At 39.2% G+C, this 22,380-nt stretch overlaps 1 protein-coding gene and 1 long non-coding RNA gene across 2 annotated transcripts in view; one reads left to right on the top strand and one right to left on the bottom strand.

The window, feature by feature from the left end:
• ZNF570 (zinc finger protein 570) overlaps positions 1 to 22,357 on the bottom strand; it is a 132,122-nt gene extending 109,765 nt beyond the window's left edge. The window contains exons 1-2 of the mRNA XM_038529108.1: positions 22,218 to 22,357; positions 18,517 to 18,728 (exon numbers count right to left, since the gene is read on the bottom strand). The gene's annotated coding sequence lies outside the window, so the exon portion shown is untranslated. The remainder of the gene's footprint in view (positions 1 to 18,516; positions 18,729 to 22,217) is intronic.
• On the top strand, positions 709 to 3,970 carry LOC111090546. The gene is made up of 3 exons (XR_005354717.1): positions 709 to 847; positions 1,489 to 1,573; positions 3,925 to 3,970. It is a non-coding gene; the product is annotated as an uncharacterized LOC111090546 (long non-coding RNA).
• Positions 22,358 to 22,380: the final 23 nt, after the last annotated feature.

Genomic DNA, 22,380 nt, shown 5'->3' with positions numbered 1-22,380 from the left:
ATATGTGTAGTTTAATATTTGTTAATTATACTACAATAAAGATATTTCAAAACTATAAAAAACATAATTCTTACTGAATGGCTATAAGTTCTACATTTTCCATAAAGAAATTGACAATTATAAAAATAGCATCTGTGGGGGTCCTGGGTGGCTCGGTCGGTTAAGTGTCTGCCTTCAGCTCAGGTCATGATCCCAGAGTCCTGAGATGACTCCCTGCTCAGAGGGAGTCAGCTTCTCCTACTGCCTCTCCTCCCGTTTGGGCACTCTCACTCTCTCTCAAATAAATGAGTAAAATCTTCTTAAAAAATAAAAATAGCATCTGTAACAACTTTTCAGTTCCTCCTAGTATTCTACATCAGATATGTACATTTTAATCTCAAAAGTATATAATTAGATTAAGAGTTACTGCCTTCCTTTTACAAATAACCAAAGATCAATGGATGTTAATTCCACACCTCAGCTAGCAAGATACAAAACTAGGATTTTAAGAACAGTGATTTTAGAATTTCTGGTTAAGCATAATAAATTAACCATGTCTTCCTCCTGAAATCACATAAAGTAACAGTAGGAATTAACTCATGGATAAGGAGAACAAGTAAGGAGAAAAAATGGGCAAATATTTCAAATATAGTCAGTTCTGTAATAATCCTTGCTTTTATTATTTTTTTAAGATTGATGATCTGAGAGAGAGAGAGAGAGTACAAATAGCGAGGAGAGGGGGAAGCAGACTCCCTGCTGATCAGGGAGCCCAATGCAGGGCTTCATTCCAGGACCCTGGTGATCATGACCTGAGCCAAAGGCAGACGTTCAACCGAGCCACCAAGGTGCCCCTACCTCGCTTTTAAAGGTGAGTATGAATTAACATGATTATACATTAGAAATAACTTGAACATAATATGGATTTTGTTTTTTTTTTTTTGTTTTTTTTTTTTTTTTTTTTTTTTTTTTTTTTTTTTAATTTTTTTTTTTTTTTTTTTTTTATTTATTCATGATAGGCACACAGTGAGAGAGAGAGGCAGAGACACAGGCAGAGGGAGAAGCAGGCTCCATGCACCGGGAGCCCGACGTGGGATTCGATCCCGGATCTCCAGGATCGCGCCCTGGGCCAAAGGCAGGCGCCAAACCGCTGCGCCACCCAGGGATCCCAGGATTTTGATTTGCTTAAGTGTAATTTCATTTGAGAAACACTAAGTGAATGCAAAAAAATCCACTCAGCTGAATCAAGCTATGTAGGAAACTAATAACCACATATAGACACACACCTCATAAGAACAATGAGCCACACCCATTCACGTGTTAAACTTTTCTGTCCAATTTCAGATAACTATCCTCCCACCACTTCACAATAACTCCCAAGATGGTCCTCCTGGCCTTTAGCCTCATACCTCCCTTTCATTTCCCCTTCTTTACTCTCAATCTATTTCCCTCTGTGGCCTTTCTGTCTTTTCTCTTACTGTTATTCTCTCTTTGATTTATTTCTTGCACAAGCAATGGCAGGAGTGAAAGCTGAAATGGCTGGCCACTGGAAGCATAGATGCCCACACCCACAAGAAAACTTCAGGTCTTTCTCAAGGTAAATTACCATATTTATTGTAATATTTAATGTATTACCCATTAAAAAAAAACAAGCTATGCAGAAGAGGAAATAGAACACTAGAATGTATCAATAACCTTTAAAGGAATTTAAACAATAATCAAAGCCTATTTCCCATTCAGGTAAATTTTGTTCTAGGATTGTAAGAATGGTTCAGCATATCAAAAGTCAACCCCAATAATTCCCCCACATTAGTGGGGTAAAAGGGTAAAAATGTAATTATCTCAATAGGTGAACACTGAATTGATTTCATTCAAAAACTAGTCACTGAAAATGAAAACAAAACAACCTCTAACAAATTATAGCTAAAAGAGATCTTTGATACTTAAATGCAACTTACAGGGATCCCTGGGTGGCGCAGCGGTTTGGCGCCTGCCTTTGGCCCAGGGCGCGATCCTGGAGACCCGGGATCGAATCCCACGTCAGGCTCCCGGTGCATGGAGCCTGCTTCTCCCTCCTCCTGTGTCTCTGCCTCTGTCTCTCTCTCTATGTCTATCATGAATAAATAAATAAATCTTTAAAAAAAAAAAAAAATGCAACTTACACACCAAAATCCCATGGCAAATTGTAGTTCGTAATGAAGAAACTTTGGAGCCAGTCCTTTTAAACATAAATACAGCACAAGAATGACCACTACTGCTAGTACTGCGACATTACTAGAATTCCTGAACAATGCTCTAAGACAGTAAGGTGTGGAAGGACTAGAAAGAAGGGAGAAAACTGTCAATGTTTGAAGAAATTAAGATCATCTACCTAGAAAATCCAACTAAGTCAACATGCAAACTATTTGACAAGAGAATTTAGCTAGTTTGCTAGATTCACGATTATTTATTAGAAACAATAGCATTTCTCTACATGAGCAATCAGTATCTAGGAACTAACAGAACACACAAACTTCTATGGGAAAGCTTTTTAACTGTTAAAGGAGAAATTTTGAATAAATATAATAATAAAGATATTCTATGTTCTTGGATGAGATGACTTAACAAAATAAAGATACCAATTCTCTCCAAATTAATACGAAAATTCAATAAGATTCCAATGGAATTTTTTGATCTATCTTAAAATCTTATTCTAAAATCTATTTAGAAGAATAAAATCCATGAAAAGTTAAGTCAGCTGTGGAAAAGAATATCAGGAAGTGACTTGCCAGGACGCCTGGTGGCTCAGCAGTTGGCTCAGGGCATGGTCCACGGTCTCAGGAACGAGTCCCACACTGGGCTCCCTGCCTGGAGCCTGCTTCTCCCTCTGCCTATGTCTCTGCCTTTCTCTCTGTGTGTCTTTCATGAATAAATAAATTTTAAAAATCTTTTTTAAAAAAGTGACTTGCCTTACCAGATTAAAAACAAACTACAAAGCTGAAGTAATGAAAAGGACATTGTGCGGGCACAAGATCAGACAGACTGTGTGGTAAAGAATTTAACCTTGCCCCAAAAAAGTTGTGGCCTTTTCTCTTGGCTTCTAGGAGGCAGTCTCTAGGACTTTGTGTAATAAGAAAACCTTTGAGGAAAACACCTTTGTTTTTCTGCAGTGTTGCCTATGCATTTTACACTATGATAATCCTGCTCACATCCAGAGTCCAAATATTTAGATAAGGATTTGAGATTAGGAAGCCAAACAGAAGTCCCCACTTGACTTTTCTGTGGCACTTTTTTATATAGCCACTTCGAGATAAGCCTGTGAAAAGTCAGGGACCTCCACCCCAAGCCACCTTTTAAGTAATAAGTGCTTGCTACTCTGTTCATGATCTCCTGTTTGCTTGTAACCTGAAGTAGAGGACTGCCCTTCCCCCTGGCTGAATTTCACTCCTTCACTTCTGGGATCCATAAGTGATAATAAACCTTGTGACTGATAATAAACCTTGTGACTTGATAATAAACCTTTATATGGGGGTACTGAAACTATACCTTCAATCAAATGACCCCATGGGTCTCATTTCCCCAAAGGAGGAACTTGGGTGCCTAGAGAACTACCTACTGATCTCATGTGGGTAGCTTATGCCCCTTCATTCATCAGGTCATAATCTACATGTTCTTCATTCAATACACTAGTTCCAGTTTCTCAACATACCTTTAAATGTCATGCATGGTAGGACATGTTTAGGGGCTTTAGATAACTTAGGATAGGTGTGATTGAGAGTGGGAGTTCTGAGCATGTGGTGTTAGTCTGTCTCTGGAGGGGATGGAGACAAGAAATGGAGATCTACCACATGCACAATCAATGGAGACAGTGTGACTGCCAGCTGACCCATGAGTGGACCCAGATAACTGAAGGCTCCTTACCTCCTCCCTGCCCTTGTAATGTATGTTCCACCACTCTTCCCATATTAGAAACCACTTCAAGGACAAGTGAGAGAATAATGTGTTTCTGAGACCATCTGGATGGTGTACAAGACAAGCCTCAAATGTAAGTTCGCTTGCTTACTGAAACCGCCACCTACCCAATCTGGAGTGGTCTGCCTCTTTCTTCAGTCCCTCCTTGCCCTGTGTATATGGGGGCCAGTTTTGAATTTCACCTGAGGAACTACAGAGGTTGAGAACCAATACTTTAACATAGACCAATGGAATGGAATAAATATATACACACTCTTTAGTAGTGAGGAAATAATAAACTTTTAGAAAATAGTATCAGGAAGGGCACCTGTGTGGCTCAGTCAGTTAAGCGTCTACCTTTGGCTCATCCTCACGTCAGACTCCCTGCTTAGTGGGGAGTCTGCTTCTCCCTCTGCCCCTCCTCCTCCTATGTTCTCTCTCTCATATAAATAAAGTCTTTAAAAATGATAATAACAAATTAATAAATAAATTGGGGAGACCTTAAAACAGACCCAAGAAGGCTAAAAAATAAGTAATAAAGAAATCAATGGCTTTTACTACACCAAAATTAATGTTTATTAAGCAAAGGACCCTAAAATTACCAGAAAAAAAATGACAGGCTGAGAGAAGATATTTGTAACATCTAATACTAATATAACTATCACCTAGACTATCAAGTAGAAATATACAACTAAGTCATGCAAACCAAAAAGAAAAAGATAAATATCCCAGTTAAAAAATATAAGATATACGGGGGATCCCTAAGTGGCTCAGTGGTTTGGTGCCTGCCTTTGGCTGGGGGCATGATCCTGGAGTCCTGGGATCAAGTACCATATCGGGCTTCCTGCATGGAGCCTGCGTCTCCCTCTGCCTATGTTTCTGCCCGCCCCCACCCCCCGCCCCATGTCTCTCATGAATAAATAAATAAAATCTTAAAAAAAAAAAAAAAAAAAAAAGATATACGGGGGAATCCCTGAGTGGCTCAGTGGTTAGCACCTCCCTTCGGCCCAGGGCATGATCCTGGAGTCCCGGGATCGAGTCCCACATCAGGCTCCCTGGGTGGAGCCTGCTTCTCCCTCTGCCTGTGTGTCTGCCTCTCTCTCCCTCTCTCTGTGTATCTCATGAATAAATAAATAAAATCTTTAAAAAAAATAAAAATAAAAAATATAAGATATGAAAAGTCAATTTGCATGATGAGAAACCAGTTAACAAGTTAAACAAACAATATTCAAACTTTTCAGTAGTCAGATAAATAAAATTTAAACAAGATACCAATTATACCGGCCTGATTGTGAAAAGTTAGAAAGCTAGATAAGGCCAGATGTTAGTAATAGTGTGGATAAAAGGAACTCATTTACACTACTAGCAGGAACATACAACCCTTCTGGAGGGTAACCTGACAATTCGTAGTCAAATTAAGTACAAGTGAACCCTATGAGAGAGCAATCCCATTCCCAGGTAAATAACCGAGAGAAATTTTTACATTTCCATAAGAGAGATATATAAGAATTTTAATCAGAGTCTTCTTTGTTGTGTTGTTGAAGGAGTGGTGTTTGGTGGTGGGTTAAGAGGCAATCTACTATCTGTCACTCAGGTAATGAGCAAATAAAGATGGAATATTATGGAGCAGTTTTTTTTTTTAAGATTTTATTTATTTATTCATGAGAGACACAGAGAGAGAGGCAGAGACACAGGCAGAGGGAGAAGCAGGCTCCATGCAGGAAGCCTGACATGGGACTTGATCCCGGGTCTCCAGGATCACGCCCTGGGCCGAAGGCAGGCGCCAAACCGCTGAGCCACCCAGGGATCCCATTATGGAGCAGTTAAAATAAAAGAACAAGACATGGTTTTCCTGGGTGAAAAAAAGTTTAACACCAAAAAGAATCTGACTTTAATCAGAGCCCCATGACAGCCTCTATGCACAGTGGGGAGTCTGCCTGAGATACTCCCTCTCCTTCTGCTGCTCCCCTCTGCTCCTGCATGCTTTCTCTCTTTATCTCTCTTTCTCTAAAATAAATAAATACATCTTTGGGGCACCTGGTGGCTTAGTGGTTGAGCATCTGACTTTGCCTCAGGTCATGATCCCGGGGTCCTGAGATTGAGTCCCACATGGGCTCCCCACAGAGAGCCTGCTTCTCCCTCTGCCTATGTCTCTGCCTCTCCGTGTCTCTTCACAGAGACATTCATGAAAGACACAGAGAGGCAGAGACATAGGCAGAGGGAGAAGCAGGCTCCTCACAGGAAGCCTGATGTGGGACTTGATCCCAGAACTGGAATCACGCCCTGAGCCAAAGGCAGATGCTCAGGCGCTGAGCCACCCAGGTGTCCCAATAAAATATTTTTTAATATAATAAATAAATTATTTAAAATTTATCAAAAAGACAAGAAATATCAAGTGTTGGTGAGAATGTGGAGGAAAAGGAGGAGCCCTTGTACATTGTTGGTGGGAATGTAAATTGGTTTGGCCACTATGGAAAATGGTGTGGAGGTTCTTCAAAAAATTAAAAAGAGAAATACCATATGACCTAGTAATTCCATTTCTGGATATTTACCTGAAAAAAACCAAAACATTAATTCAAAAAGATATATGAACCCCTATGTTTATTGCAGCATTATTTATAATAGCCAAGATATGGAAGCAACCTCAATGCCCACCAACAGATAAATGGATAAAAAAAGATGCAGTATACAAAGAATACAAAAATATTAATTCAAAGGGATACATGTACCCTGATGATTATAGCAGCATTATTTACAATAGTCAAATTATGGAAAAAGCCCAAGTGTCCACTGACTGATGAATGGATAAAGAAGATGTATATGGGGAAAGAGTCAAGATGGTAGAGGAGTAGGGCGACCCTAAGCTTGCCTCCTCCCTTGAACACAGCTAGATAAATATCAAGTCATTCTGAACACCCAAGAAATCCACAGGAAGTCTTAGAGAATAAAACTGCACATCTCAATAAACTAGAAAAACGATCTGTGGAAGATAGGAACTGTAGAGTTGATTCAGGGGATAAAAGCGTGACTGCTGCACAGGGAACAGAGCCATGATCAGGGAGGGAGTAGCAAAAGAGAAGGAGGAGAGGGAGAGAAAGTGTGGAAAAGGGGAAAAAAAAAAAGTGAAAACACATGCATGGGACTGCTCAAGAAGACTATCCCCCAAACCATTGCCAGGGAAAAAAGGTGAGGGTTACAATGCCAGTTTTTTATAAACAGTAGAGTGCCAAGTCTGAGTTTCTGGAGGTCTGGGACATCGCCAGCACCAGTCCTGGGGAGATGAGTGGTGCTCCAGTGAGGAAGTAGGGTGGAGCCCCAGGGTGGGCAGCCTGAGGATCCCCAGATCACATGGGGAGAAGTGGTTCTACTGTTTGGAGTGGATTTGGGAGAGAAGATATGGCCTCTCCACAGGCAGAGGACCCTGCAGGCCCCACCCCAGCTCACCAGTATAGGAACAAAGACACCTGCTGAAGGCATCAATCCCTGGTGTCAGGTCTAAGTTTTGATTTATCAGAAACTGAACTGCTGCATGGTGGTGCAACTGTTTTCTGGGACAAGCCAGCACTGGCCACAGCACAGGGAGATCCTACCCCAGAGGATCATACCAGTCCACACCACAGGGGTCTCTGAACTGTGGGGTTTTGAAACACAACTGTGCCTAAGATACAACATAGGAGTGCTGTGCCATTTGGCAGGCAGACAGCTAGGACACAGGGTGGAAGCCGAATCTGACAGAAACCAGGGACAGAGGAGAGGTCACTGTTTGCACTTCTGTGAGGGCTTCCTGAGGAGGGGTGGCAGGCATTTCCCACTCTGGAGAGAACTGGGCAGTCATTTTCTCCCAGCACCCACCAGCTTGAACGACCTCAGTGAGCTAAACAGCACCACCAAGTGGAGAACAGAGAACAGAGCTGCTACACCAAGGTCGTGTTCCTTCCCCACCCTCCCCACCCCCCCCCCACCCCCCACCCCCCGCATCCCCTCCGCACCCTGCAGTCAGATTTCCACTAGGGCAATTCCACCTTAGAATCAGAGAAACAGGTGTCTCCCCCAGAAAAGTACAAACCCTTCACCCACATCAAGTCTACTGATCATAGAAGGCTACAAAGCTTCAGCTTTAGGGGAAACAGGATCTAGCTTCCTTTGGGTTGGCCTGTTTCTTTTCTTTTTAATTTTTTTTAATTGGAGTTCAATTTGCCAACATATAGCATAACACCCAGTCTTCATCCCACCAAGTGCCTCCCTCAGTGCCCATCACCCAGTCACCCCAGCCCCCACCCACCTCCCTGTCCACTACCCCTTGTTCGTTTCCCAGAGTTAGGTGTGTCTCATGTTTTGTCACCCTCACTGATATTTTCACTCATTTTCTCTCCTTTCCTCTTTATTCCCTTCCACTAATTTTTATATTCCCCAAATGAATGAGACATTATAATGTTTGTCCTTCTCCGATTGACTTATTCACTCAGCATAATACCCTCCAGTTCCATCCATGTCGAAGCAAATGGTGGGTATTTGTCATTTCTAATGGCTGAGTAATATTCCATTGTATACATGTACCACATCTTTATCCATTTATCTTTCAATGGACACCAAGGCTCTTTCCACAGTTTGGCTATTATGGACATTGCTGCTATAAACATTGGGGTGCAGGTGTTCCGGTGTTTCACTGCATCTATATCTTTGGGAAATCTCCAGCAGTGCAATTGCTGGGTCGTAGGGCAGTTCTATTTTTAACTCTTTGAGGAACTGCCACACAGTTTTCCAGAGTGGCTGCACCACTTCACATTCCCACCAACAGTGCAAGAGGGTTCCCCTTTCTCCATATCCTCTCCAACACTTGTTGTTTCCTGTCTTGTTAATTTTCACCATTCTCACTGGTCAACTAATATTCGACAAAGCAGGAAAGACTATCCTCTGGAAAAACGACAGTCTCTTCAATAAATGGTGCTGGGAAAATTAGACATCCACATGCAGAAGAATGAAACTAGACGATTCTCTTACACCAAACACAAAGATAAACTCAAAATGGATGAAAGATCTAAATGTGAGACAAGAATCCATCAAAATCCTAGAGGAGAACACAGGCAAACACCCTGTTTGAACTTGGCCACAGCAACTTCTTGCAAGATACATCCATGAAGGCAAGGGAAACAAAAGCAAAAATGAATTATTGGGACTTCATTAAGATAAAAAGCTTATGCACAGCAAAAGAAACAGTCAACAAAACTAAAAGACAACCTACAGAACGGGAGAAGATATTTGCAAATGACCTATCAGATAAAGGGCTTGTTTCATTTTATTTTTGTCTTTGTTTTTATAAAGAAAGAGCAGTTTTTTAATTTTATTTTACATATTTTAAAATGCTTAATTGTTTTTCTTTTTCTACCTTTTTTTAAAGATTTTATTTATTTATTCATGAGAGACACAGAGAGAGGCAGAGACACAGGCAGAGGAAGAAGCAGGCTCCCTCTGGGGAGCCTGATATGGGACTCGATCCCAGGACCTCAGGATCATGACCTGAGCCAAAGGCAGATGCTCAACCACTGAGCCACCCTCATGCCCCTTCTACCTTTTTTCAATCAAGTTTCTTGTAACAAGCAGACCAAAACACACCTAGAATCTAGCTTCCTTTTTTTTAAATTTTGCTTCCCCCCCCCAAAAAAAAATGACAAGATACGGAATTTAGCCCGAAACAAAGAACAGGAAGAAATAATAGCCAGAGATTTAATTAAAACAGATACATGTGGGGGATCCCTGGGTGGCGCAGTGGTTTGGCGCCTTCCTTTGGCCCAGGGCGTGATCCTGGAGACCCAGGATCGAATCCCACGTCGGGCTCCCGGTGCATGGAGCCTGCTTCTCCCTCTGCCTGTGTCTCTGCCTCTCTCTCTCTCTCTCTCTGTGTGACTATCATAAAAAATAAAAAAATAAAAAAATAAAAACAGATACATGTAAGATGCCTGAACTAGAATTTAAAACAACAATTATAAGGATACTAGCTGGGCTTGAAAAAAGCATAGAAGACACTAGAGAATCCCTAGTGACACCAAGATAAAAGAACTAAAATCTAGTCGGGCCAAAATTAAAAATGCTATAACTGAGATGCAAATTTTTGGCATTCAAATAGATGCCATAAAAATGAGGATGGGCAAAGGAGAGGAATAAATCAGTGATATCGAAGATAACAGTATCAAAAATAATAAAGCTGAAAAGAGGTAATAGATCATGCAGGCAGACTTAGGGAACCCAGCAGCTTATTAAAATAGAATAACATTCATATCACAGGAGTCCCAGAAAAAGAGAGAGAAAACAGGACAGTAGGTTTATTTGACCAAATTATATCTGAAAATTTCCCTAATCTGGGAAGGGACACAGACATCAAAATCCAGAAGTACAGAGAACTCACATTAAATTCAGAAAAAGCCAACCATCATCAAAGCATATCATAGTCATAGTCAAATTCACAAAATACACAGACAAGGAAAGAATCCTGAAAGCAGGAAGGGAAGGGGGTAGTCTTTAACCTACAAGGGAAGACCAATCAGGTTCATAGCAGATCTGTACACAGAAACCTGGCTGGGCAGAAGAGAGTGACAGGATATATTCAGTGTGCTAAACGGGAAAAATATGCAGCCAACAATACTTTCTCCAGCAAGACTGTCATTCAGAATAGAGAGATAAAGAATTTCTCAGACAAAAATTAAAGGAGTTCAGACCACTAAACCAGCCCCACAAGAAATATTAAGGGAGATTCTGAGTAAGGAAAAAAAGAAAAGCAACAGAAACTAGAAAGGACCAGAGAACATCAGAAGAAACACCAACTCTACAGGTTAACACAATGACTAAACTTACTATATGCTGCCTATAAAAGACTCATTTTAGACCTAAAGACAACTTCAGATTGTAAGTGAGGAGATGGAAAACTATCTATCATGCTAAAGAACATCAAAAGAAAGCCAGAGTAGTCATATTCATATCAGACAAACTATATTTCTTAAGATTTTGTTTATTTATTCATGAGAGACACAGAAAGAGAGAGAAGCAGATACCCAGGCCAGAGGGAGAAGCAGGCTCCATGCAGGGAGCACGATGTGGGACTCGATCCCGGAACCCTGGGATCATGCCCTGAGCCAAAGGCAGACACTCAACTGCTGAGCCACCTAGGCATCCCAACAAACTATATTTTAAAACAAAGACTATAATAAGAGATGAAGAGCATTATATCATAACTAAGTGGTCTATCCATCCAAGGAGATCTAACTATTGTAAATATTTATGTCCCCAACTTGGGAGCACCTACCTATATAAATCAACAAATATAAAGAAACTCATGGATAATAATACAATAATAGTAGGGGACTTTAACATCCAACTTACAGCAGTAGACAGATATCTTAGCAGAAAATCAACAAGGAAACTGGCTGTGAATGACAAACTGGACAAGATGGACTTAACAGATATATTCAGAACATTTTATCCTAAAGCAGTAGAATACACATTCTTCTTGAGTGCACTCAGAACACAGGAACATTCTTCAGAATAGATCACATACTGGGTCACAAATCAGCTGCCAACAAGTACAAAAAAAAAAAAATCAAGATCATACCATGCATATTCTCAGGCCACAATGCTATGAAACTTGGAAGTCAACCACAAGAAAAAATTTGGAAAGACCACAAATACCTGGAGGTTAAAGAACATCTACTGAAGAATCAATTGACTAACCAGGAAATTAAAGAAGAAATTAAAAAGTACATGGAAGCAAATAAAAATGAATACATGACAGTCCAAAACCTTTGGGCTGCAAAGGCAGTCCTAAGAGGGAAGTATATTGCAATCCAGGCCTACCTCAAGAAATGAGAAACGTCTCCAATACACAACCTAACCTTATACCTAAAGAAGCTAGAAAAGGAACAGCAAATAAAGCCTAAAGCCAGCAAAAGAAGGGAAATAATAAAGATTAGAGCAGAAGTAAATGACATAGAGAAAACATCAACACAAAAGCCAGAACACATCAACAAAACTAAGAGCTGGTTCTTCAAAAGAATTAATAAAATTGATAAACCCCTAGCCACACTTACAAAAAGAAAAGAGAAAGGACCCAAAGAGATAAAATCATGAATGAAAGAGAAGAGATCAAAAAAAAAAATAAAATAAAATAAATAAATATAAATAAATAAAATAAACAAACAAATAAATAAATAAAGAGAAGAGATCAAAACCAACACTACAGAAATATGAACAATTATAAGAAAATACTATGAAAATCATATGCCAACAAACTGGGCAATCTGGAAAAAAATGGACACATTCTTAGAAACTTAAAAACTACAAAAACTGAAAAAGGAAGCAATAGAAAATTTGGACAGACTCATAACCAGCAAAGAAATTGAATCAGTAATCAAAAATCTCCCAACAAACAAAATTCTTAAGCCCAGGGGAATTCTACCAGACATTTAAAGAAGAGTTAATATCTATTCATATCTCAGGGATTCCCCCAATCCTACAATTTGTATGGAACTACAAAAGACTCTGAATGCCCAAAGCAATCCTGAAAAAGAAAAACAAAACTGGAGGCATCATAATTCTGGACTTCAGGCTATATTACAAAGTCATCAAGAGCATATGGTATTGGCACAAAAACAGACACCTAGATCAATGGTACAGAATAAAGAACCCAAAAATGGACCCAAAACTATCTGGTCAACTAATCTTCAACAAAGCAGGAAAGAATATCCAATGGAAAAAAAACTCTCTTCAACAAATGGTGTTGGGAAAACTAGAAAGCAACATGCAAAAGAATGAAACTGGACTACTTTCTTATGCAATACACAAAAATAAATTAAAAATGGATGAAAGACGTAAAATGTGAGACAGGAAACCATCAAAATCCTAGAGAACATAGGCAGCAACCTCTTTGACCTTGGCCATAGCAACTTCTTACTAGATACATCACTGGAGGCAAGAGAAACAAAAACAAAAGTGAACTTTGGGACTTCATTAAAACTTCTGCAAAGCAAAGCAAACAATTAACAAAACTAAAAAAAAAAAAAGCCCATAGAATGGGAGAAAACATTTGCAAATGACATATCTGATAAAGGGTTAGTATCTAAAATCTATGAAGAACTTATCAAACTCAATACCCAAAAAACAAATAATCCAGTTAAGAAATGGGCAAAAGACATGAATTAACATTTTTCCAAAAAAGACAGGTGGATGGCTAACAGACACATGAAAAGATGCTCAATATCACTCATCATCAGGGAAATACAAATCAAAACCATGACGAGATACTACTTCAAACCTGTCAGAATGGCTAAAATTAACAACACAAACAACAGGTGTTGGCAAAGATGTGGAGAAAGGAGAAACTTCTTACCTTCCTGGTGGGAATGTAAACTAGTACAATCACTCTGGAAAACAGTATGGAAGTTCCTCAAAAAGTTAAAAATAGAACTACCCTACAATCTAGCAATTGCACTATGAGGTATTTACCGAAAGGATACAGAAATACAGATTTGAAGAGGTACATGCACCCCAAAGTTTATAGCAGCACTATCAACAATAGCCAAACTATGGTGAGACCCTAAATGTCCATTGACTGATGAATGGATAAAGAAGATGTGGTTTATATATAGAATGGAATATTACTCAACCATCAAAAAGAATGAAATCTTGCCATCTGCAATGATGTGGATGGAGCTAGATGAGTTATGCTAAGTGAAATAAGTCAGTCAGACAGATAAATACTGTATGATATCATTCATGTGGAATTTAAGAAACAAAACAGATGAACATATGGGAAGAGAGGAAAAAAGGAGAGAGGGTAACAAGTCATAAGAGACTCTTAACAATAGAGAACAAACTGAGCATTGCTGGAAGGGAGGTGGGCAGGGGAGAGGCTAAATGGATAATAGGTATTAAAGAGGGCAGTTGTGATGAGCACTGGGTATTATACATAAGTGATGAATCACTAAATTCTACTTCTAAAACCAACATTATGCTATATGTTAACTAACTAGAATTTAAGTAAAAACTTTTTTAAAAGATGCAATTGATGTGTATACACACACATACACATACACAGTGGAATATTACTCATCCATATAAAAGAATGAAATCTTGCCATTTGCAACAATATGGATGGAGCTAGAGTATCATGCTAAGTGAAATATGTCAGTCAGAGAAAAACAAATACCATATGATTTCACACATATGTGGAATTTAAGAAATAAAACAAATGAGCAAAGAGGAAAAAAAAAAAGAGAAGCAAACCAAGAAACAGACTCTTAACTACAGAGAACTGATGGTTACCAGAATGGAGGTGGGTGGTGGGATAGGTGAAATAGGTGATGGGGATTAAGGCATGTACTTGTTTTGGTGAGCATCAGATGTTGTAAGTGTTAAATCACTAAACTATACACCTGAAACTAATATTACACTATATGTTAACAAATTAGAATTTAAATAAAAACTTTAAAAAAAAGATGTGGCATATATACACAATGGAATGTTACTCAGCCATAAAAAAAGAATGATGTCTTGCCATTTGCAATAACATGGATAGACTTGACAACATCATGTTAAATGAAATAAGTCAGAGAAAGAAAGATAAATTCCATATAATTTCACTGATATGTGGAATCTAAAAAACAAAACCAACAAAAAAACAGAAGCAGACTTATAAATAAATACAGAGAATAAAATGGTGGTTGCCAGAAGGGAAAGAGGGAGTGGACAGGCAAAATAGATAAAGGAGATTAAGAGGTACAAACTTCCAGTTATAAAATAATAAGTCACAGAAATGAAAAGTACAGCACAGAGAATATAGTCAGTAACATTATAATAACTTTGTATGGTGGACAGATGGTAACCAATTATTGTGGTATTTCATAATGTATATTATTGTCAAATCACTATGTTGTACACCTGCCAACTATATATGATATATGTCAACTACACTTCAATTAAAAATAAAAAAGCACACAGTGCTAATTTCAAAGGGGAAAGTTATATTATTCACATTGTCAAGAAGCAATGGGAATTTAATAAAGAATTTAAAGGAGAGAAAATGAGTGGGAAAAATTAGAGAGGGTGACGAAACATGAAAGACTCCTAACTCTGGGAAATGAACAAGGTGTAGTGGAAGGGGAGGTGGGGAGGGGATGAGGTGACTGGATGACAGGCACTGAGGGGGGCACTTGACGGGATGAGCACTGAGTGTTACACTGTATGTTGGCAAATCAAACTCCAATAATATATATATTATATACTATATATTATAAACTCCAATAATATATATATACTCCAAACTCCAATAATATATATATTTTTTAAAAAATAAAAATAAAAAACTTTCCAAAAAAATGAAAAATTAAAAAAAAAAGGAATTTTCATGAAATAAAATTTTAAGGCTGTTTCCTGTAATATTTATAAACTTTTTCATCTGTCTTTCACACAACACAAATATATACACAGTAAAACAAACTAAACAAGCACTTATTTTATAGCTATTGAGATTCACCTATTCAAAGACATGTTTTTCATATTCAAAGATATCTGAAATTAGGATTCATTTACAGCCAGTGGTGTGTTGTAGTTTAAGTAGCAGTGTTTTTTCTTCATGATTTTTCTTTTTCAGAGGTACAAAAAATAAATGGTTCATCACACTGTCAATGGCATCTTAGCTTCAATGAAATATTATATTAGTAATCAGCAGTAATATTACTATATGCAAGAGTTTATACTGGCAAGAAGCTAATAATCTAAATAGGGAGACAGGATGTATGCATAAAAACTTAGATGAATAAAAATAAAAAATGTTTCAAAAGTTTAAAATGTCTATTATGCAATATTCTTATGTAAATTTAAAGTGAAAGCAACAAAAACCAAGACCGTTTGTGTTTTATTTTTTACATGGAGACACTTAAACTTAAGAATAATGTAAACTTGGGGATCCATGGGTGGCTCAGCGGTTTGGCGCCTGCCTTTGGCCCAGGGGCGCATCTTGGAGTCCCGGGATTGAGTTCCGTATCAGGCTCCCGGCATGGAGCCTGCTTCTCCCTCTGCCTATGTCTCTGCCTCTCTCTCTCTCTCTCTCTCTGTGTCTATCATAAATAAATAAATCTTTAAAAAAAAGAAAGAATAATGTAAACTTGAAGGGTTTATAGATAGGGATAACAAGGGAATCTGCACTTGAGGTTTTTTTTTTTTTTTTTTTTTGCACTTGAGTTTTAAAAAAAGTTAAATCTCTGTATTTTTTGAGATTTTATTTCTTTGAGAAGGAGAGAATGCTTAAACCCATGAGCTGGGGGAGAAGTGAGGGTGGTGGGGATGGGGAATCTCAGGCAGACTTCCCGCTGAGCCGAACATGGGCTTGATCCAACGACCCTGAGACCATGACCTAAGCCAAAACCAAGAGTGGGATGCTTAACGGAGTAAGCCACCCAGGCCCCCCACATCTCTGTATTTTTAAATATGTTACAAAAAGCATGTATAATCTCAAAGAAATTATTTTAAAGGGGAAAAGTCATTACAGTAAATATTTTTAATGCAGTAGAAAGCTTTGAGAGAGAGACCTATCTCTGGGGAGGGCATGAAGACTTCTCTAAGTAAATATAGACAAATTAAATAAATCCCATGTGAATTGGGAGTAGAGTAACATATTTTTATTTTAGGTAAAAAGAAACGCAAATAGTTTGTCAGAAAAGTGGCAGAATGAATGGGGATTGTGTAGAACAAGAATATCACATGAAGTCTAGAGAGATATGCTTAGATAATCAGCAGCCAGATGATGAAGTAGTTGGTGTGGAAAACACAGCAAAGTTCAGGCATCATCCAGTAAGCAATGGGAAATGATGACAGATTATGCAGGACAGTGACTACTACAGACAGATTTTGGTACTATGAACTGGGAGTGCTTCTGTAACAAATACCTAAAACTGGGTGATGGGCAGAAGTTGGAAGAATTTTGAGATGCATGTTAGAAAAAGCCTAGATTGCATTAAGGAGACTATTGGTAGGTAGAAAGGTACATATTAAAGGTGATTCTGGTGAGCTCTCAGATGGAAATTATGAACATGCTCTAGGAAACTGGATGAAAGGTGATCCTTATTATAAAGTGACAAATAGTTGAATTAGTGCTCTGTGGTAGAACTTGGATATTTAGCTAAGGAGATTTCCAAGCTAAGTGTTGAAGGTACAGCCTGGTTTCTTACTGCTTATTGTAAAATGCAAGAAAAAAAAAGAGAGATAAATTGAAATTGTTAAGCAAAAAGGAATAGAACTTGAAGATCTGGAAAATTCCCAGCCTATCCATATTGCCAAAAAGTGAGAAAGTATGTTCTAGAGAGAACACCAAGAGTGTGTAGCTCAACAATCACTCCATAAAGAGATTACCAATGGCTTTAATCCAGCTTCTCAGTTGAAGTCAGGACTAGAGATGGGATTATACCAGTGGAAGCACTGCCAGTTGGGCCTAAATGGGACAGAGAAAATGGAATGGAATGAAGGAAATATGTTGGACTTCTGAGATTCTATAGGACAAGGCAATAGAGCTCTCTGGCTTTGAACATGCACTACCCTTAAAGAAAAGAGAATGAGGTTCCAGTTCAGGATGGTAACATCTTTGAAAGAAACTCAAAATATAGCTAAGCAATTCCCACACATTGGGTGAAAAAGAAAGAACCTACATTGGAGTGGGTAGGAGAGTCTGAGACACAATCTCACCATACACCTCATGCCCGGCACAACAACCAAAATAAGGAAGGAACCCATAACTCCAAGCTTCTTCCTGAGGAGCAAAGGATTTTAACTTCATACCTGGTATCCCAAATTTTAAGACCTGCGCCTAAGAAACAAGCCCCCAAAAGTTTTGAAAGCCAACAGGCCTTTCATCCATGAGACTCATGAGGCTGTAAGAGAAACAATTCTTCAAGGGCTTGGAAAGATGTACTATTTACCTTCACAGAGCCCAGCAGATGACTGAAATGCACCCTATCTTTCTGTGAAAGAAAACAGTTTGCTTTTTTTCTGTGAAAGAAAACTGAAAGCTTTAGCCTATGGGGCAGGTATTTTACACATGTTTAGAGGCCTACCAGTTACTCTCCAAATGTCAGTGAGGACTTTTGCTAAACTAGACCTCAACAGATCTTTCTTATCGCCCCTTCTTGTGGCATTGACAATGACTGGCACATTCCCACCACCAGGCCAGAAAAATCCTAACAGCAACTGGAATGCCTAGAAGAGCACACCTCACACGTCCCTTTCCATGCCCATGATCACTTACCAACCCCTACCCATGATCACCATCTGCTCTCTTGCACATATCCTCCCAACCTCTCCTTATAAAAATCTAGATGTCAGTATTGCAGGCAGAGAGGTTGGGCTAATGCTTGAGCCTGCCACCTCCCCCAGCTGCTGGCACCCAGAATAAATTTCTCTTTTCCAAACCCTCATCTCTTGAGTTACTGGCTTCTCTTGCAATGACTCTATCCAAGTTTGTTCAGCAACAGTGCTGGCAAACACAGCAAGGAGCTATGCTTTCAATTTATCCATCCTCTTGGGGATTCCCCAGAATGGAGCAGTTGGCTGAGGCAGTGAACCAAGACTTACCATTTATTTCCTGAATTAGTAGCTGTGATAGATTGTTCAGTAACACCAAGACTGTAGAGCCCAGCAGGTACCATCTTCATCTGTTCCCTCTGCTTTCATCAGGGTATCTGCTATCTCCTGGAAAGGAGCTTGGGCACACCTTTTGTGGGTGCCACCAGAGAACACCGGCACTCTGGTGGCCAGTAGGGCTTGCATCGAGGAATCCCACAGAACTGTAACAAATAGAGAAAGACATCTTAAGGAGCTATTCCCTCTCCAGGGCACATCCTTCGGCCCAGGGTGTGATCCTGGAGACCCAGGATTGAGACCCATGTTGGGCTCCCTGAATGGAGCCTGCTTCTCCCTCTGCTTATGTCTCTGCCTCTCTCTCTGTATCTCTCATGAATAGATAAATAAAATCTTAAAAAAAAAAAAAAAAAAAAACTTGGTAGGTTAATGAATAAACTGCTACATCCAGACAACAGAATATCATTCAGCACTAAAAAGAAATGTACTGTCAAGCCATGAAAAGACATGCAGGAAACTTAAATGCACATTTACTAAGTGATCCTTAAAAGGCTACATACAGTATGATTCCAACCATATGACATTGTGGAAAAAACAAAACTATGGAGACAGTAGAAAGATCAGTGATTGCCAGGGGTTAGGGGTGGGGGAGGAGGGAAGAATAGGTGGAGCATAGAGGATATTTTTAGGGAAGTGAAAATACTCTGTATGATACTATAATAATGGATACATGTCTATACACTTGTCTAAACAAGTGTACAACACAGAGTGAACTCTAATGTAAACTATGGATTTTGAGTATATGATATAGCAATGCAGGTTCATCAACTATGTATCACTCTGGTGGGTGATGTTGATAAGAAGGGAAGCTGTGCATGTGTGGGGCAGGGAGAATATATGAAATCTCTGGACCTTCCTCTTAATTTTGCTATGTACCTAAAACTGTTCTAAAATATAAAATCATTTTTAATGCACCTATGATTTTAAAAATGTTTTATTGTGAACGTTTTCAAACATACAAAGGAAAGCAACGAACAAGCACATAATCATCACCTATATTTAATGACTGTTCATATTTAATGACTACTATATGTGATTTATGTATATTCCTGAACTACTTTAAATTAGATATGATGGCATTTCAGCTCTAAATAGTTTGGGTTACCTCTCTAAGGAATGGTACCTAACAAAATGGCACCACACCTAATGTTGCTCGCTCTGCAGCAACACGATCAGGGTCCTGAGGGAAAGGGGATGGGGAAATAAAAGTAAAGAAATGAGGACAGAAGGGACACAGTGGATTATGTCCAAGCAGTGTCAGCTTTATTCAGGGTTCTACAACATTACATAGCATAAGCAAAACAAAGATAAGGAAGTATCTATTCTTAGCATGTTTGTGAAACCCTCCCAGCTTCCCCTTTATCAGCATGCAAGACAGACCCACTGGCGCCAGAAGACCTTGGTTAATAGATAAGCTTGTTGCTCCAGATGTATATACTTCAAAGGAACATTATTATATATGGTTAACAGACCAGCAAGAACAGCACAGACCCCTATTTAAATTTATGACCAGGCCAGAATAGATTTATCTATTGTGTTACGTTGGCAATCACATAAAAGCGAGTTCTGAAAACCATTGCTCAAGCCCTTTCTCAAGCATCAACCAACTATTTACCCTTTGGGCTCCCAAGCCCTTTGAGTGAATGAGGGACGCAAGTCCGAGCCTGGTTTGGTTTAATTACTCTATCTAGTCCGTGGCTGGCCACCCACAACCTAAGAAAATTAACAATAAGTCCTTAACATTATCAAATATCCAGTCTATATTCAACTGTAAGTAATTGTGAACAATTAAATATGATTTATGGCTGTACCAAGGTCTATGGTATATACAAACCATGAATTACTTAGTTATGTATTCATTATAGGATACCAATTTAGGGCAAGATTATTTCAAACACCCTTGCCAGTTCTTAACAGCATCATCTAGGAGTTTTTAACACTTTTGGGGGTTTGATATTGTTTCTTCCCAAAATCACATGTTGAAATCTAATACCCAATATGACAGTATTTGGAGGTGGAGCCTCTGCAAGACAATTAGGCCATGAGTGTAGAGCCCTCATGAATGTGACTGGTGCTTTTATAAGACAACAAAGGGACCAGAGCACTCTCTTTGGGTCACGTGAGGATACAAGAAGCTGCCAGTCTGCAGCCTAGAAAAGGGTCCTTACCAGAACCCAAACATGCTAGCATCCTGAATCTGGCTTCCAGACCCCAGAACTGTATGAAACAATGTTTGTTGCAAAGTGTATGGCATTTTGTTATAGCATACTGAGCTAAGACAGGAGTTATATATCTCTTTAGGGACCTAAGCCAAATTTCGGACCTGTTCCCTAGAGAAATACAGCTAGGCCCCAATATACAACACTGTACATACAACTCACTGAGCATACATTGAGGGCTCAGGGACCTCCAGGAACTTGTCCAGGGAGTCCCCAAACTTCAGGTTAAGAAGATCAGCTCCTTACTTGTGGGCCACACCACACCCTGATGAACAGAGCTGGGAAGGCTGACCCAGAGTTGCACATACATCTTCATTACCTGAACTGTTTCAACTTTAAACTGGACCCTAAAATAAAATAAAATAAAATAAAATAAAATAAAATAAAATAAAATAAAATAAAATAAAATATAAATAAAAATAAATAAAATAATAATAAAATAAATAAAATAAACTGGACCCTTTAGAAATAACAATGAACCTTGTGCTTCATCTCCCATCAACTCCCTGCCCAAACTCCTACCTTGTTGACCGACATCTCTGTGCTAAAGGCTTCAATCACAAACCTTTTAAATTCCTCCTAAAGCAGGCGCCTCCTGTGAGGTATCAGGACTATCTCCCATCTGGCCTTAAAAACTGCTGCCTATGCTATAGGCAATATTAGTGTATTTCATCACATTGAATATAACATTGGTTGAAAAAAAAAGGCATCTCAATTTCAGAAATGTTAAAATGCAAAGAGAATGTGTTGGTCTTAGAGCCTTACAGATTGATAAAATGGTTGGTAAACAGCTCCAACACCAATCACCCTCCAAACTGAACTACTCAAATCCCTCTCCCCATTTCCCTCAATTTTGAAATTAACGGTTAATATCAGATCTACTAGGTGGCTTCCAAGGCCTTGCTTCTTTCCTGACCTATGTCCTTCTGGCTGGTAGTGCCTATGCCTCATAGGCTGATCAATATTCCAGATGACACCACAAGTTGCAAAGCTTTCCAATTTCCTCCGGGGCATGCATTTCTGCACCATTGGAGCTGTGCAGACCACTGAGTTCTTGGGATGTGTGGAATAATTTCCTGAGTAAATACATGAGGAGTGGGGAGGGGAGAGATGAAAAGAGCGGTAAGTGGGCTATTTGAAAGCATATCTTTAGCCCTCTCAACCCCTGCAATAGGAAGAAGGGAAGAATTGCCCAGAGACGCCTGTTAGGATAGCGAACTTTAGGCAAAATATTGAGCATAAGTCATGAAAAACAAGATGGCGTTTTAGGAAAGAAGGAAGACAATTCTTCTGGGCCATGACTTTAAGGCTTAAATGGCGCAAACTTCTTTCCTCAGGCTCTTCTGGTGAGGGGTAGAGTTTTATAGGTCTGGAGAAAGACAAAGGAGACAGAAGACTTGCAGCTTCCGAACACACCTGATTTGAAACTCAGTCTTGCTTCCTTCTCTGTTCATCATACACAAGATTCTTCAGCCCCAAATGCTGGTGTTGAGTCCCTCACAAAACCAAAGAGCCTAACTAACATCACTGTCAAAACGGCTACATTTTCCCACAGAACTTGCCTTAGGCTCTGGGAGAC

This window comes from Canis lupus, chromosome 1 (genome assembly GCF_011100685.1).
Source record: "Canis lupus familiaris isolate Mischka breed German Shepherd chromosome 1, alternate assembly UU_Cfam_GSD_1.0, whole genome shotgun sequence".
NCBI classification, from domain to species: Eukaryota; Metazoa; Chordata; class Mammalia; order Carnivora; family Canidae; genus Canis; species Canis lupus.
This window is presented reverse-complemented; position numbering and strand designations above follow the sequence as displayed.